The 16,555-nt window shown below is 47.3% G+C and overlaps 1 protein-coding gene across 3 annotated transcripts in view; it reads right to left on the minus strand.

The window, feature by feature from the left end:
- Window positions 1–16,555, minus strand: part of NHLRC3 (NHL repeat containing 3) — a 257,537-nt gene that overhangs the window by 211,364 nt on the left and 29,618 nt on the right. The window lies entirely within an intron of this gene.

The following is a 16,555-nucleotide window of genomic DNA, read 5'->3' on the forward strand; positions in this document are numbered from 1 at the left end:
TAGATTCATAGATTAGGGGAGATATTTCATGGAGAGCCATTGTATGCAATAGTGAAGGTGGGTGAATAATGGCAGCAGTTGAAAAAGTGAACAGGTGGACATTTTCAGAAACTTGTAGAGGAGGATAAAAGGATGTCGCCCTGGGAAAGCCGGAGAAATAGTACCACATGCAGAGTACTACAATGGAAATGAAGGGTTTTGTGTAGAGATAAATGAGCTGGGGATGTATTTTGAGAATGTTTAGCAGGCTTTCGCCTAGCTGCTGTGGCAGTAGCAGTAATGTAAGGGTGTATTTTGGGATTGCCATCAAAGATAGCCTTGAGGAGTGGGTAGAAGAAGTTGAGAGCAAACGACAAGCAAGAGGGGACGGGATAGACTTCTAAATCGGGGTAAGAGCGGAGATATCCACGGTTTAAGAAGGGATGAGAATCAGATCAGAGAGTGGAGCACCAACTAGTGATGGATGGCGGCAAAATGGTTGGAGATGCGATTTTAAGTTTCAGAGGAGACTCCAATTTACGGGGAATGGCAAAGGAGGCTTCCATGTCCAAGGGATGGGCAAGGAGCGGTCAGCCAGGTTATACAGTCAAGGGCAGTGGCGTGGAAGCAGAGGGAGAGAATAAGAAGAGATGGAGTGGTGATCAACTGTCAGTGGCTATGGATGAAAAGAAGGAACCAGAAAAAGGAATAGCCAGCTTGGCAATGAAGGTCTAGGAGATCCTGTGAAGATGGGAGTAAAGCGACAGAATGAGGTTGGTGTTGTAACTGGGTACCAGTATCCGAGCAGGCAGACAGGCATTGGTCCAACCATCAGTCAAGCCAAATTTCCCCTGGAATGCGTGGGCGATTTGCTCCTTTCCTTGGAGACATGGTCCTTATCCTCCATATCAGAATACTCGGGAGAAGTCTGTACTTCCAGGCAAATTCCAAAAATGACTCCACTAAGTAGACTCCACTTCCTTCCCCTAAACTTGTAGGCAAAATACAACCACAGATTGTTCCACAGCAAGCCTGTTAAGTGTCCAATTCTATCTGCTGTAACAAGTGTCCTTTGCCTGCTGTTGTCAGTCATACCCACTTGTCTGCAGGAAGTGGGGTGGGTGGGGTAGCAGATGTTTGGGGGTCCTAGCAAATTCAAAGATGGCGAGACCCCTCGGAGGACTGAAGCTCTCTCCTCAGCTATTCCAACTCTGCCTAATACTCTGTCTGCCCATATCTAAAGGTCTCCAGTATTCAGCACCCTGGTCTGTGGTGGCCATTGTAATGAAAGAACAGTCCTTGATGCACTGGTTTCCAGGAAAACCCCCAGGGAGTCGTCATATTCACTGGAGGATGGGGACCTTTCTCGTGAGGGATCAAAGAGTGGGGTTCCAGAGCTGGACCCATCAATGTTGTTGAGAACACCCATCCCAGACAGCTTAATACATACCAGGACCGTCACAAATGAATCGCTGTTCACCAATCAGACCATAAATGATATCACCTGCTTGTGTCTGTATAATAGTGTATTTGCAATATTCACCATGTCAAAACTATACATGGGTTATATTACGTTTTTAACAACTGCCACTAGACTTCCGAGGTATTCAAGTATATGAGTTTATGAACCAGAGGTGCATACAGTTAAAAAGCTACTTCTCTCTGTTCGATGTTTGGGTGCCAGCAGCTGTGCTTCATTCCTTCACACTAAGAATACACATGCAACGCTGAACCTACCCCTGGTGCCACTGCTGGGAAGGTCAAGAGATGGTCACAGAAAAGTACATGTGGGCATTATGCTTTTTGGCATAAAGCATTAAGGAAGTGGATCACATTGGCAGAGCCCACTTTCAGAGACAGAATTACCAGCATCATTTCATTGCTAAAACAAAAAAAAGCCCAGGCTATTTCATCCTTGCAGCTAGCATTCCTTCACACTTAGAACATCAAGAGTCTCAAGGGAAGAGAGCAGTGGAATGCATTGTAAAGGCTGGGGCTGTTTAACAGAGAAGATGTACTGTGAATATAACCATGTCAGTCCGAGGGGTGTGCTGTTTCAATAGTTACCCCATCTGTGACAGCTCAGTATACTGTGGTAGGTCGGAAGGAGACGGACCAGTTTCTGGCAATTTGACTTTCCTTTATTAAAATAAAAAGTGCAAAAGCCGTCACTATGCCTAATCTATGGATTTCCCAGCCTAGCCAAACTAAGGTGCTCGTTGTCTGTTGTGAAGTTTGTCATCCGTTCAACGCTACACTGCTCTGTCCCTACTACCAAGACAACAATAACTAAAGACTAGGAGAATGACTGCATTTTCCTGGATAGGCTTGTTCAGCCTTAGTAGCCAATATTGAGCAAAAATAGCAAAGGACCACAATAATGATTCCTTTCTCCTGGTCAGGCTTCTTCAGCCTTAGAATATAATTTTGAGATACTTTTTAGCTAAGTCTTAGATTAACTTATTTAGTTCCTGTAGGAGACTTTTCCAAGTCTTTGGCTCTGCTATTTGTTCTCTGTGTAGGCCTCTGCTACTCAAGGTTATGGGCTTTGGAAATTCATGTAAATGTCTTTAAGTGTCTCTTAAAGTCTCTCCTTCCCTGAGATTACTAGGGATACTGAATCCCTCTTTATGTGGTTCCTATCCTCTGGGTTTCTATAGGTCTTTAAATCCTTATAAATAAGACATTCAACATCTTGTTCCTCCTCCTCTGTTTCCATCTCTTTTTCCTTGAGATATTTATTGCAGATCCAATAGTTAACCTTATTCTCTTGTCCCGTTCTTATATTGCTGAGACGAGTAATAGAAGTTTCATACTGTTTCTACCTCAGTTTCGTAGCACTCACTGGGTAAGTATGCTGAGTCTTCGAGTGTTTCACATTCTTCTTAGTTTTAGGTCGCTCACTGGGATGTGTAGGCTGAGTCCCAGAGTATTGCTCATTCTCCTCACTTTTAGGCCGCTCACTGGGATGTGTAGGCTGAGTCCCAGAGTATTGCTCATTCTCCTCACTTTTAGGCCGCTCACTGGGACGTGTAGGCCGAGTCCCAGAGTATTTCTCATTCTCCTCGCTTTTAGGCCGCTCACTGGGACGTGTAGGCCGAGTCCCAGAGTATTTCTCATTCTCCTCGCTTTTAGGCCGCTCACTGGGACGTGTAGGCTGAGTCCCAGAGTATTTCTCATTCTCCTCGCTTTTAGGCCGCTCACTGGGACGAGCTGAGGGTAATCTGGATCCCCGTCTTCCCTCTATGCTCCCGCCATTCCTGTAACCTTGCTTTCTACAGATTGGCGTCACCGGGAAGCTCGCAGAATAGGGATTTCCTTTGTTGTCAGGATAGCTTTGGTTCTCTCTCCCGCTCTTTCTGTTTCTTCTCCGCTGCTTTGCGACAGCAGTGCTCCAGCGGTCTCAGCGTTGTTGCCAGAACAGTCCACATCTCCTGGGTCACGCCACTGCTCGACTCGCTTCTCCTTCTGGGGTTTTCATCCCACTCTCTCTCTGGCTTTCGGCTACCTTTGTTCTTCTTGCCCACAGCAACTTGTGGTTTCCTCCTGACAGAGGATCTCCCGGTCTCTCTCAGCACTCTCGGCTCGGCTGATTTGAAACTCCTGGGTTTCACTTCTAATGAACAGTAGTACATTTTCTCCTTTTATAATCGCCTGCTGGGTCCATACCAGCAGAGGATTATAGTCCATTCTTTTTTTCGGTTGGTCACTCTTCATCGTTTGTTCATCATTTGTCACAGTAGTGTTGGTTCCCAACCATTGTGTAATCACTAATCACCAATACTCGCCCAGCATTATTCTTCTTCATGGTAGTTTTACTACCTTGTTCCTCAGTTTGGATCTTGGGTCTTATGTAACAATAACAAACAGAGGCTTGGTTTGATGGATGTCTACGGAGTTCTGATGATACTATTCTAGAAGAGAGGGAGTTCCTCTGCGGGTCGGGAATCCTTGTCCCCCAAAGGGGAGTCTTTCCCTGTGAGGTGCTGCCTACCGCCACCCCTAGGGGGATTATAGTGTAGCGGGCTCACCTCCCTAGAAAAGGCACCCTTCTGGGGAGAAGTGACTGAATCCCACAACACAAACATGTTAGCTGCCAGAATGCTGTGGTATACAGAAATTGTATGACATGTACAAGTCTCCACAGACGGTCCTATGTCAATTTACCACCCGCTGAAGGCCGCATACTAAAAAGGCTGCACTCATTAGGCCCATTTGGTGCACCCTTCAACAAGTGGGAAAATAGCCATTGCAGTGGTTTTACCCACATACCCTGACCCCTTCCCACCTCCTCGTCCACCCGTGGGATGGGATTTACTTTTATTCAGAGGTTTCATCCCCCTAAAGCCCCAAACGTCACATCACATCTACCCAGACACATACATACATGCATACACACACAGACATACATGCATACACACACAAACACTCACTCACTTCCCACTTCACGCTGTCGTCTTCCGTGGAGCTCGGTGGCCAGGCCCGTCAGCGCCTGCATGCACTTGGGTGCGTCGTGGGGCAGGGCTAGAGCTTGGGGTTTCTCTGCCTTCCGTTACCGGTCTTCTGTGCCTGCTATCTTTAGATTGCGGGCAATAGGCCAGGAGCGCCACAGTATGATCTCAGAATTGTTGGAGTAGCAAATTGGTATGAATTAGAGAAGGGAATAGAAAAAAAAATAAAAGATCGAACTATCATTGCATATTTTCAGGACTATTAAAGGGCACGTTTTTATAAAATATTGGGCACAGAAAAGGTTTCAAATAGAAGAGGACTCGCATGTTACAGCCTAAAGATTAAGAGGCATAAAGAGAATGACATGGAATTGAAGTAATGGGCTGTGGAATACAGAATTGGACAGCTTTGTAACCATAAGACCTCTTTCTATGTATTTAGACAAGTGGAATGAGTCAAAAGCCTCCTAACGTTATGCAGCAGAAAGAAAAGCAGCGTTCGAAATGGAGGCTAGCTGGGAGCTATTTAGCGCCTGCTTGTAGCCTAGAAGACTGATTAGCTTCACATCAACAGCTACCAGGAGCTACTGATGCCAAACAAAAACACCTATGGGTATTTAACTCTGTGCATTTGGGGCATTCTATAAATAAGCATTAGGACACATCTTTATAACATTTAAAGGACAAGGGGGTCATAAAAATAAGCAAAATGCAACATTTGGATTTTATGTTGAAGTTATATTTGCCGAGCGCTATGTACTAGCTCCTCATTCACCAGTGCTAGCTCCTGGTCACTGGGTAATGCTGGATACCCAGGAGCTGCTTTTAGCTCCTGCTTCTCCAGTGCTAGCTCCTGGTCACTGGTGAATGCTGGATACCCAGGAGCTGCTTTTATCTCCTGCTTCTCCAGTCCTAGCTCCTGGTCACTGGGTAATGCTGGATACCCAGGAGCTGCTTTTAGCTCCTGCTTCTCCAGTGCTGGCTCCTGGTCACTGGGTAATGCTGGATACCCAGGAGCTGCTTTTAGCTCCTGCTACTCCAGTGCTGGCTGCTGGTCACTGGGTAATGCTGGATACCCAGGAGCTGCTTTTAGCTCCTGCTTCTCCAGTGCTGGCCCCTGGTCACTGGGTAATGCTGGATACCCAGGAGCTGCTTTTAGCTCCTGCTTCTCCAGTGCTGGCTCCTGGTCACTGGGTAATGCTGGATACCCAGGAGCTGCTTTTAGCTCCTGCTTCTCCAGTGCTGGCTCCTGGGCACTGGGTAATGCTGGATACCCAGGAGCTGCTTTTAGCTCCTGCTTCTCCAGTGCTGGCCCCTAGTCACTGGGCAATGCTGGATACCCAGGAGCTGCTTTTAGCTCCTGCTTCTCCAGTGCTAGCTTCTGGTCACTGGTCAATGCTGGATACCCAGGAGCTGCTTTTAGCTCCTGCTTCTCCACGGATAGCTCCTGGTCACTGGTCAATGCTGGATACCCAGGAGCTACTATTAGCTCCTGCTTCTCCAGTGCCAACTCCTGGTCACTGGGTAATGCTGGATACCCAGGAGCCGCTTTTAGCTCCTCCTTATCCATCCAGCAGTAGCTCCTGGGTAATGCTGGATACCCAGGAGCTGCTTTTAACGCCTGCTTATTATGAGGTTGGCATCAGGGAAGGAGACACAGACAACACATTCAAAGTTGAACAATCTTTTATTAAAGAAGATGTCAGTATGGATTAAGGCCTAACTTGCCCTATACTAAGGTGGATTTCCCTACCTAAAGAAAACAAAGGATCATCAATGTTAGTAAGTTCAGCATAAGAGTCTGTCTGTGTCCAAATCCTGTAATTGCCCTAGCAACTAACACCACATAACGTCTAGGGACATCAACTATAACTTAAAATAGTGTTCCAAACAAAGTTCTGAGCAACTTCAAGCTCTGGCTTATTCGTCAGCTTTCTCTCCCAAATGTCAATAAGTTCACCACAAAGCTCAATTTCTCTTCCTGTTGGCATCAGATGAAATACAGTTTATAAAGTTTAAGGTGCTCTTCCCCAAATTCAACACAGTTCCAAGGAAATTCAGTTCCAGGACACCAAAATGTAGGGCTCCCTTTCCCAAGCGTAATGTTCATATAAAAAGACAGTATCCTTGAGGCCCCGGTCTTTCAGATGAACTTGTACAACACAAAGTCCCTTCCCCAAGTCTGATGTTTATCACCATTGGCTTTCTTAATTTCTCAGCAGCATTCTTCCTTGTTAACATAGAGAAGTTCCCTGGTCAAGGTGTTCTTACAGCGCCCCGGGTATAGCAAGTGTCCCACACACTTACCCCGTCTAGGCACCTCCTTTCTGCTTTCGATTTCCAGGGGCCAGCCAAACAGCCAGGTGCTCTGCAATACAATCGCTGGCTGTTCTGCCTTTCTGCAGCACCTGCAGTTCGCCTGGCCAATTGGGGGAACCTCTGATCTGCATACAACCTCGAACGGGATTCCCAGGACTTCTTATGGGGTATTGGCTTCTCAGCTTATTTTCCTGGACAGCTTCCACTCTAGTCCTCTTGCTTTGGCTTCTGCCTCAGTTCTAATGCTTTGCAGTTACCCTTTTTATATACCCGAGCTTTACTAATAGGCTGCAGGTTTAAGTTAAGGGCTTGCCTTGCCGGACAACAGCTAAATCAATTATGGGGGCATGCCTGACCTGCAGGCCTCTTCTTCGTCCCAGTATTTGAATGGGAGGTAATCCTCATGACTCCTAGTTGGATCTTCTGTTATGCTCACCTCGTTCCCACAGGGGTGTTGAGCGGAACTGGACAACCACGGTCTCCACCAAGGTGATGCTTAGTGCAGAGATGACTGACTGGACTGGCCCACCTAGCTTTGTCTGCTTGACCCGTAGAACTAGTCTCCTAAACGCGGAGAAAGGGAATTAGCCACCCGTGGAGTTGAGTAATAGCCCCTCACTACGTCCCCATTTATCACCTCTGATATTCCCGTTCACAAAGCTCACTTTATAGTTTTGAATGATGAGCTCTCCATCCTTCAAGGAACGCAGGGGAGCGTTGATGGCCAGTTACTTCACTGGCTTAAGGATATTGGACGAGTTCTAGACAAATCTTGGCTCCAAACCTCCTGGCGAAGGACCGTAAGTATATAGTTCTTAAGAGTTCAAAAATATCTGAATAATCACTCTTGTCCAATTCCTTTGTTTATCTTGCAGCTTAGACCCAAAAGAAGATAGTTCTGTGGCAGCTGAAAGCGTTCAGGTAAGAGTCTGTGTTATCCCACACTGTCCGTTAAATGACGCCAAAGTTTAACTCGCTGCTGTCTCTTTTCTTACAGGTGCGGCATAAGAAGATTTGGCGTGCTGGTGAATAATACCTCTGGCGGTAAAATCAGGTAAGTATATGGTGGCAAGAGATTGTCCTCGTTTGTTCCCTCGGCTCACCTTGTTGTTTTCTTGTCCCGCTTAGGTGCTGGAATGCGGCAATGTAATGATGGGGACTGCGCCGGACCGTAGAGATGCTGCGAGGAACGGTGAGTATGGCGCGGCAGTGCTGCTGGCGATGCGACGTGTTAAAAAATTAATGCCCCATATGAGCCTGGCGCCATAGACACCAGGACTGTACCCATATAGCCCCTAACAGGGGTTGCTGGGCTTTCTCTGGGTAACATGATGCCTGCTTCCGGGGTTGATGGACTTGGTCTGGATGCCCGGGGGTAGGCATCATGACATCTTCCTCGTCTCAGTACGGTCATGCATTTTAAAGAGGGAGAGAAGTGGAACGCATTTATGATGACCCATATGAAGATTAGGGTGGTTATCCTGAGGATGAGGGGGATACCATGTCTTTCCCAAAAGGTACCTCACTCCCAAACCCCAAGGGTCCTTGTGATGCTGCCGGAAATGCATTGGAGGGACAGGGCCTCCATGTCCTTGTCCTGCACTATCATGTGTGTTCCGTGTTGATTTCTGCGCAGGAGTCCAGTGGGACTCCTGGCAGTGCAGCTCTTCCTCTATTTGGTTGTGGTGAGCAGAGCCCCTTGGGATACCCTTATGACACCCATGGGTGGGGATAAAACCCTGTATCCCTAGCATATGTTTTTGGGCACCTCTGGTGGCCCACGGAGCAGGGTGTGGGCTGTTGGTAGCTACATGCTGAATTTGACACGTGCTAGGAGTATCCTCCGTTTTGGGATACCCAGGCACTGCCATAGGAAACAGTGGATTCCTGATAGGAGACAAGAAACCCCTGGGGCCTCTTGCTTTCCATTGCCCGTTGCCTTGTTTTCCAAAGGTTCTGGGAAGCCCCGACTCTGTCCCTTCCCTTGACTGGCTGTTGGGTGGAAGAACCATATATGGTATTCTATTCTATGTTATGGGTGGCTAGTTTCTGTGTGTGACACACAATGAATGAGACAGCCCTGCCTGAAACTGTCATGAATGCAGTGGGGTGTGCTGAAAGACTGGGTGCTTGTCCTAATCCACATTCCTTGTTATAGGTGTCTGGGTGGATGTGAATGGCCTGTGCCTGTGAGCCTGATTGGGTGCCTGCCTGGATGAATGCCCTTCTGTCTGATTGGCTGACTGAGCTTCGCTCAGCAGAGTGAGTGAGAGAAAGATGGGTGCAGCTGGGAACCTCGCAGTTGCCAATTTGTTCAGAAGCTGAAACTTGAAACTGCTTATCCTTGAAGCCCAGCTGGAAGAAGAATTATTGCTGCTTTCCTTTGACCAAATCTAAAAGCTGTCGAGAACTGATCCGAGAGAGGATCCGGCTACGAGACCTCTCCCTGAACTACGAGGGAACATTGTGCAGAAACTGATCATCGAGGTACCCTGAAAGCCAGTTTCGAAAGGCTGTCGACCGGAGAAGGGTTTCAACAAGTATCTTGAAGTAAAGCACCCAGGCATTGAGGCCACCGAAGTCCATTGCTGTCAACCGGGGTTCGGAGGATTTCCTCTACCGCTGGAAGCCAGTCGTGTTGCCCAGAAGGGGGGAGAGCTTGACACAGTGCTGCTCGACCACCGAAGCCACAACGCTCCGCCTTGTCTAAAAACATTGAACCATCACCGTCGACCGCTTTGTCACACCAAAGAAAGTCGAGGTTGTCGACGACTGAGGAAAGTCCGCTGGTGGGTTTCCCGCCACCCGAAATCCACAAAGACGCCGACAAGTGAAGATCCGAAGTCGAGCCCCTGGTCGAGTCCTGATCACCGAAGCTATCCCGATGCCTGCTGCGGAGTCTTCTTTGCGGTGCCAAACTCTTTGCAGCGAGGTGGACCACACGCCTCATCTTCACATGACTTCCGCGAACGATAGTCGAACAGCACCTCGAAGGTCGAAGCTGCAGTCTCGACGCAAGTGTTCACATTTCTTCAAGGAATCTCGACGCCCTGTGGTGCCTGCTTTAAAGGGAGTCCACTCTCGAGGGATCAGTCCACGGACCTTCGAAGAAACTCTTCTATCTCAGGTACATTGGGGTGGTTGAACATTTTAACCAGGAAACAAGACTATTTAAACATAAATGGACTGGGCTTGTTAATACTCTTTATTACAGGTTTCCCAGGTGGGGGGGATCCCTACGCAGAACTGCCTCTAGGTAGGGGGGGGGTCAGCATTCTGCCGTCGTTTAACCCAACTGGTCTTCCTTCCTATGATCTATGCTGCTAGACATTACTGTATGATTTGTATGCCATTATAACTGTCAGCAGTTGATGCATTTTAAAAAGGAGTCAATAGCTAAGTGTGGCACCACATAGACATTGGCAATTCTAATATGGCAAATATTTACAGAGTACACAGTGTGTTTTATTAATTGATGTATATATCTTGAACCTTATTCTTATATAAAGAACTGTGTTCGCACATAACAGTGTGTGGACATTCCTTTGTGGGGCTTGGGGACTACACTGTACTTAAGAACCAGCCCGCATCACCTCATCAGAGCATAAACATTGGTTGCTTGTCCATTGCTACCACAATAGGGAACCTTGGCTGGGGTGCTCTGTGCTTCTACTCTGACATATAGAGGGCAGGAGTACAGATACCCCCTCCAGTCTTTACACTCCTCCACCCAGGTGATCTTCCCTCGCTTGTCCACCACCAGGGTCAGGATCCAATAGCGATGGCCTTTTCCTGGCCACCTGCATAGAGGGTCCATGGTGAGTAGGAGTGAGAATACCCTCAGGTTTCTCACATTAATAATAATAATAATAATAATTTGGCACTTATATAGCGCTACAAACCCTCAGGTATCTGAGCGCTGCTTATTATTACCCACGGTGTGTGGTGCTCATTTATCGACCTCGGAAGGATGAAAGGCTGAGTTTGGCCCCGCCGGGATTCGAACCTGCGTTAGCAGGCTCTGCGCGGATGTCAAAGCGAGCGCTGTACTCGCTGTGCCACTTGACCGGCTATTAGCTTACCTTAATTTCAATCCCTGCCAACCTTTCTTTTATTCAACTGTATCAATTTTGTTTTACACAGTTGAGGTCACACAGCCTTCCCTCGCTTGTCCACCACCAGGGTCAGGATCCAATAGCGATAGCCTTTTCCTGGCCACCTGCATAGAGGGTCCATGGTGAGTAGGAGTGAGAATACCCTCAGGTTTCTCACATTAATAATAATAATAATAATAATTTGGCACTTATATAGCGCTACAAACCCTCAGGTATCTGAGCGCTGCTTATTATTACCCACGGTGTGTGGTGCTCATTTATCGACCTCGGAAGGATGAAAGGCTGAGTTTGGCCCCGCCGGGATTCTAACCTGCGTTAGCAGGCTCTGCGCGGATGTCAAAGCGAGCGCTGTACTCGCTGTGCCACTTGACCGGCTATTAGCTAACCTTAATTTCAATCCCTGCCAACCTTTCTTTTATTCAACTGTATCAATTTTGTTTTACACAGTTGAGGTCACACAGCCTTAGAATTTCTTGTGTGTGCTAATCGTATCATTCAGGAGTTGTTGGGTGAAGGCCAGCACTCTACATTTTCTGGGGCAGAAGAAGGACCAAAGAAGAGGGTGGGAAGGATGGATGTGAGTCTTATCTACTCAAGGTTTGTTGAGAAGAGCAGAGCATTGAGAATGCCTACACTTTTTTACTGGCCTGCACGGCAGACATGCCACACTTTGTGATCTAGATGAAGTGTGCCAGTTCCTCTAGTGAACCCGGCATCACTTTCAGATCGTTAGATGATAGTATGTAAACTGGTGAGGGGCAAATGAGCATCAAGGTGTAAGATGGGTGTGGCAACTCAATCCTACGTTGCAAGAGGATGGCAGTGTGTTCAATGATTTCCGTGACCTTCCAGATTGATCAGAGAACTGCTGAGGCGATCATGGTCAAGGCCTGTAATAGTTCCTTCTGGGACATTCTATAGTGGGCCGGGGGTCTCTGCAGGACGGGGTGGGAGGGGCACCAGCTATGTGATGGAATCCTGGATAAGATAAAGAGAAGATCCCTTAGAACTCTTTCAGTCCCCTCTCAGGAACCCATCATGTGATCTCCTGTCCTCCTTGCAAGGAAAGGCGTGGAGCTGAGTCCAGCGTAAAACATGTGGCGACTAAGAAAACAAGCATTGGCAATGCCAACATGGATATTATGGCCGACGGTGCAAATGGTGCAAGTACTTGGGCATCAAATAGGAGTGCCTGAAAAATGCCTAACACTTATACACAAGCCAAAACTGTTGGCTTTACCAATGCTTGCCATTAACAGGACTTCAGAGTGCATATAAATCGAGTGGCTGAAAGCACCAGTAGCTGGTTTACAACACCAATTAAATTATGAACTCTCAGAAGACTGCTTTGAAAAAACACTGGCACGCGCTTTGAGTGCAAATGTTGATGGTTAGACTTGATTAAAGCGAGATCAAAGAGTTCCCATGAGGAGGCGTTTTAGGCGGGGAGGGGCTGGAACTAGGTGGGAATGGCCATAGGTTTGAGCATGGTCATGGGCTGTCAATGGGTGGGCAAATAACCAAACGACACCTACAGGTTGCATGTCCATCCTCATATGCCATTCCTCCCTATCTGTACTCTAAAGCAATAGTTTTGGTTTATAGATGTTGCAAGCAACACCTAATAACCCAAACTAAAAAGGGCACAGTTGAAGACTACACTCTCAGTGCAAGTATACTGACCGCAAGAAAACCTACTTACCTACAGCTTCAGCACGAGACCCCACCAACGCTATGATACGTGTACCAGATATCAAGATTGTGGACAGACCATCTGAGCCCTCAGGTCACAGGCTGAATTATATTATTACAAATCCCACTAATGCTTAATTCAAGTGAAATCGCAGCCCATGCACATACAATGATATGGACCCTTAAGTTCTTAATATATTCCCTTTATATTCCAGAGTGCAGTGAAAATGCATACTACAAAAAGGAATGAGGTTTACAAACTGGGTAGCGTGGTATGTCAGAGTTATGAGACGGACCAGAGGACATGGTTCAACAATTGAGTTTATTAAAGAAATCCTCCTCTATTCCTGTTATTTTATAAAGGGGTCCTGACTTTAGAAAATAACAAAATGGGTGCTTATCAGGGTATCTCACAAATGATCACTGTCCTCTGCCCAAATCAATTCTAATCTATCAGCCCAACCCCTACAACAAGAAGCAAAGAAAGGAGAGCCTAAGCTTGACATTAGGATGGGTTACTTCCCCTTTTACTAATTTAGCAGTGGCTGCTTTTCTGAACCCCACCAAAGAGTTTCTCCAGTATCTTTCAGTTCTTGGTTAAGTATCAAAGTTCCAAAACAAAAATGTCTCTCAGCTATCCTTTATGTTGCAACAAGGTCCTAGTCTGACTGTCAACATAGTCTTTGCTTTATTCAGTCACCTGGGAAATCTCCAGAACTGGATAGGTCAGTATTCACAATAGCAACAAAGTTCACTCTTCAGTCTTTCTGAATTGTTCACCTTCTTAGGGTCCTGTAGGCTACGGGCTTCACCAGCCCTGGTTTCTTTATCCTTTCACTCAGGCCCTCATAGACAATCTGGTGTCTCAGCCGACCTGAGCAGAGCTCACTCCTCCCTGGGCCCTCCTACTCTTGGGCCGGATCAGCCCAGTTTGGTCGTTTTCTTCACTCGCCCTCTTCGGGGGTACTCTCGTACTCAGCCTGGCATAGGATATTGGCTTTCTCAGCCTTCTTTTTCTCAGTTTCTTCACCCCTTCATGTGATATTTAGTTTTGCAGCCCTACGTGGGCATGTAACTTTTTCAACCAATTCTCTCCTTCGTGGGGTAAACAGATTCATAGCCAGATGTGGGCTTTGCTCTAGCCTCACTGCCCTTCATCCGCTCTTGGTCTAAGAACGCGTACCTCTCTTCCACCGGCGGGGTCCATCCCAGACCTGGCTTAAGTCGGCCTCTCTCTGCGGCTTTCGGGACGAGCAGGCTCTGGGCGTCACCCTGCTGCTCTAGTTTTCTTTTTGCTTCCGTCCGCTTCAGCAGCCCTGGCCTCTCTGAAATCTCTGCCTTATACCATGCGGCAGCATTCTGCAAGCTTTCCAAACTCTCATTCTGCTTCTTCCTGTGAGGCAGGGATTCCTTCCTCTGCACGTTCACGCAGGTCAGTGTGTCTCGCTCTCCAGCTGTCTCTCTCTGGTGCTGCTGGTGTCTAGGAGTATTTGGCTTCATCCTTGAAAGGACATGGAAGATGCCCATTAGCCCTTGTTCTCACAAGAGGGCAGTAAAAAAATACAGGTCAGAAACCAAGCCATCCCCTTTAATGAAGCCATGTATACGACTACCCTGTTCAATGCCATTTAACCAACAAACATTGAGTATTTGGAAGTAAAGGGAGGTGGAATGGAGTCCTTTCTTGGGCATTCCTTGTCCCGGTGTGGGGGTCGCCTCCAATGGGATTCGGATTGCCCTGTCCCCTAGGAAGGGTATTGGGTCACAGGCTCACCTCCCTCGTCCCAAAGGGGGTGGTTCCCCCCAGGAGATGGGAGGAATTCTCTGGATTCCTCACAGTAAGGTGTGAGGATAAGTGCTGGAAATTGAAATTTACTGTGGGATCCCACCAGTAACGTGGGGAGAAGAGTAATGTGGGAATTACATACCAGTAATCTTAATTTCTCCTAACCCTACTCTTCCTCACCACAGTACTTACTTGTGATTTGTACTATGAGTAATGAAGATTACCTGCAAGTAAAGCCACATTACCTCCACGTTCCCGTTTCCCGTCACAGTACATAGTTGTGAGGTATACCAACTGGATGTGTTGAATGGGGGTAAGGAACACGCAAACCACCAACGTTATGTGCACCACTTTATTAACTGCAAAAATCATTGAGGACTCATGGGGTACCAACCCCCAGTAGCCCAGTGTCAAAATCTGCCAAGGCCACCCTGTATAGATTTAGGCAATAGTGCCGGACAAACATGTTTGCCTTGGCCCAAGTGGCATCCTTGCAAATGTCATCAATAGATACACCCTGGGCCTGTGACAAGCAGGCAGTGTGATGAATCCTGCAGAGTCCTCCCTCACAAAGACCCTGCCTAAAGTCTCCTCCCAGGGGGCCAGGGGAAGGCAGCCACTACCTGATCCCGACCCTGGGGGTGGTGATATGAGGGAGGATCACATGGGAGGGGACGGCAGCCGCTACCTGACCCTGAACCTGGGGCTGGTGCTATGAGGATCTCATGGGAGGGTACGGCAGCCGCTACCTGATCCTGACCCTGGGGGTGGTATTAGCCGGGAGGATTACAGCCTCAGGACGACTCTGTTGGGAGGGACGCAGTATTTATCTTCCAAAGAGGAAGAGATGTCAGGGATGGAGCATATTTAATGGCTTGCTGTTGGGGAGGTTATCTTTCCCAAAGCTAATTATTCTGAAGGTGGAGAAAGCTGTCATAAATCATCATTTATATAAACCCCCTTCAACAAAGTCACCCACATTTATGATGGTAAAGGCTCCTTTGATTCACAGGGGAATGATTAATGTCTCATATTCTGAAAATTCGAATGCTTATGTAAAGCAGAACCACTCATTAATTGCTTACAATCCTCCTTTAGATATAATTAGGGATAGAAATGAAGTTGGTAAAATTAGAAATAGCATTCCCATTGAAAGGAGTAATTTACACACTGGGGACTTCAAGACCCACAATGCCCAAAGTACTCGGACGAAGAAGAGGGATGCAGAGGCAGTGTATTGCAAGTTTCACCCTAACAGTACTAATGACCCACACCTGATGAAGATTGGAAGGCATAAAAAGCCCCCTCAGGTGCAGGCCATAGAGAGCAGTAGTGGGAAGTGGATTGATTGCAGTAACACCACGCTGCTATTCCAGCAGGAGTTCAAGGACAGCAGAAACGCAAGAGCCACCTTTGTTTGTCGAGCAGATGCCGGTTCTGAGAGGGTCTCTACCTTCCAAGGCCTTGAATGCAAAGGTTGTGCAGTGGGAAGTGGTGTGTTTAAAAACTATCCCCCTGAAGACCATGAATGCAAAGATCGTACGGCGGGAAGCATTACATTGCAAAGTTTCCCTCATTTGAAGTTGGGCTCTGGTGGCAGGCGAGCAACGGAGCACTCCTTTTCCAACCGGTGTGGGATGCGGAAAGCAGAATAAAACAGTTTACCCGATTGAGAGAACCAAAGGAACCAGAAGACCAGGAGGTCGCAGAGCGAGCGGACGCGTGCGTATGCGGTACTCGGTATGTTCACTAGTGTTGCGTGACCCCGGAAAGCTCTGTGATTGTCTGCTGACATGGTTTAATCCTTTTGAATACCAAACTTATGTAAAGCAAGAGAAGTGGCAGAATGATAATCGCTTTGAATATCAAACCGATACTAAGAAGCCAAGGTGGCAGAATAATAAGAACTTTGGGGACAGACAAAGATATCATTGTACTTATCAAGGTCAGAATAATTGCCAAAGTCAAGAGTGCAATATTAAAGCAAGTCCATAAGAACCAACATTGCCAAAGCCAAGCGAGGGCAATTAAGAAGCAAGTTGTGTATAAACCCAACTGCCAGAGTGTTAAAGAAGCAATAATTGGAACTGACCTAAGCAAGCACTGTCCAAACCAAGGAAGAGAACATGTGAGAAGCAGCCATTATCAGGACCTGGTTAAAATAAGATGGGGAAGACAAGAGTGGCGGGAAAGCTGCCCTCCCGATAGAAAGT

The sequence above is a fragment of the Ambystoma mexicanum genome, chromosome 5q, assembly GCF_040938575.1.
Source record: "Ambystoma mexicanum isolate Mex_15411 chromosome 5q, UKY_AmexF1_1, whole genome shotgun sequence".
In the NCBI taxonomy this organism is placed as follows: Eukaryota; Metazoa; Chordata; class Amphibia; order Caudata; family Ambystomatidae; genus Ambystoma; species Ambystoma mexicanum.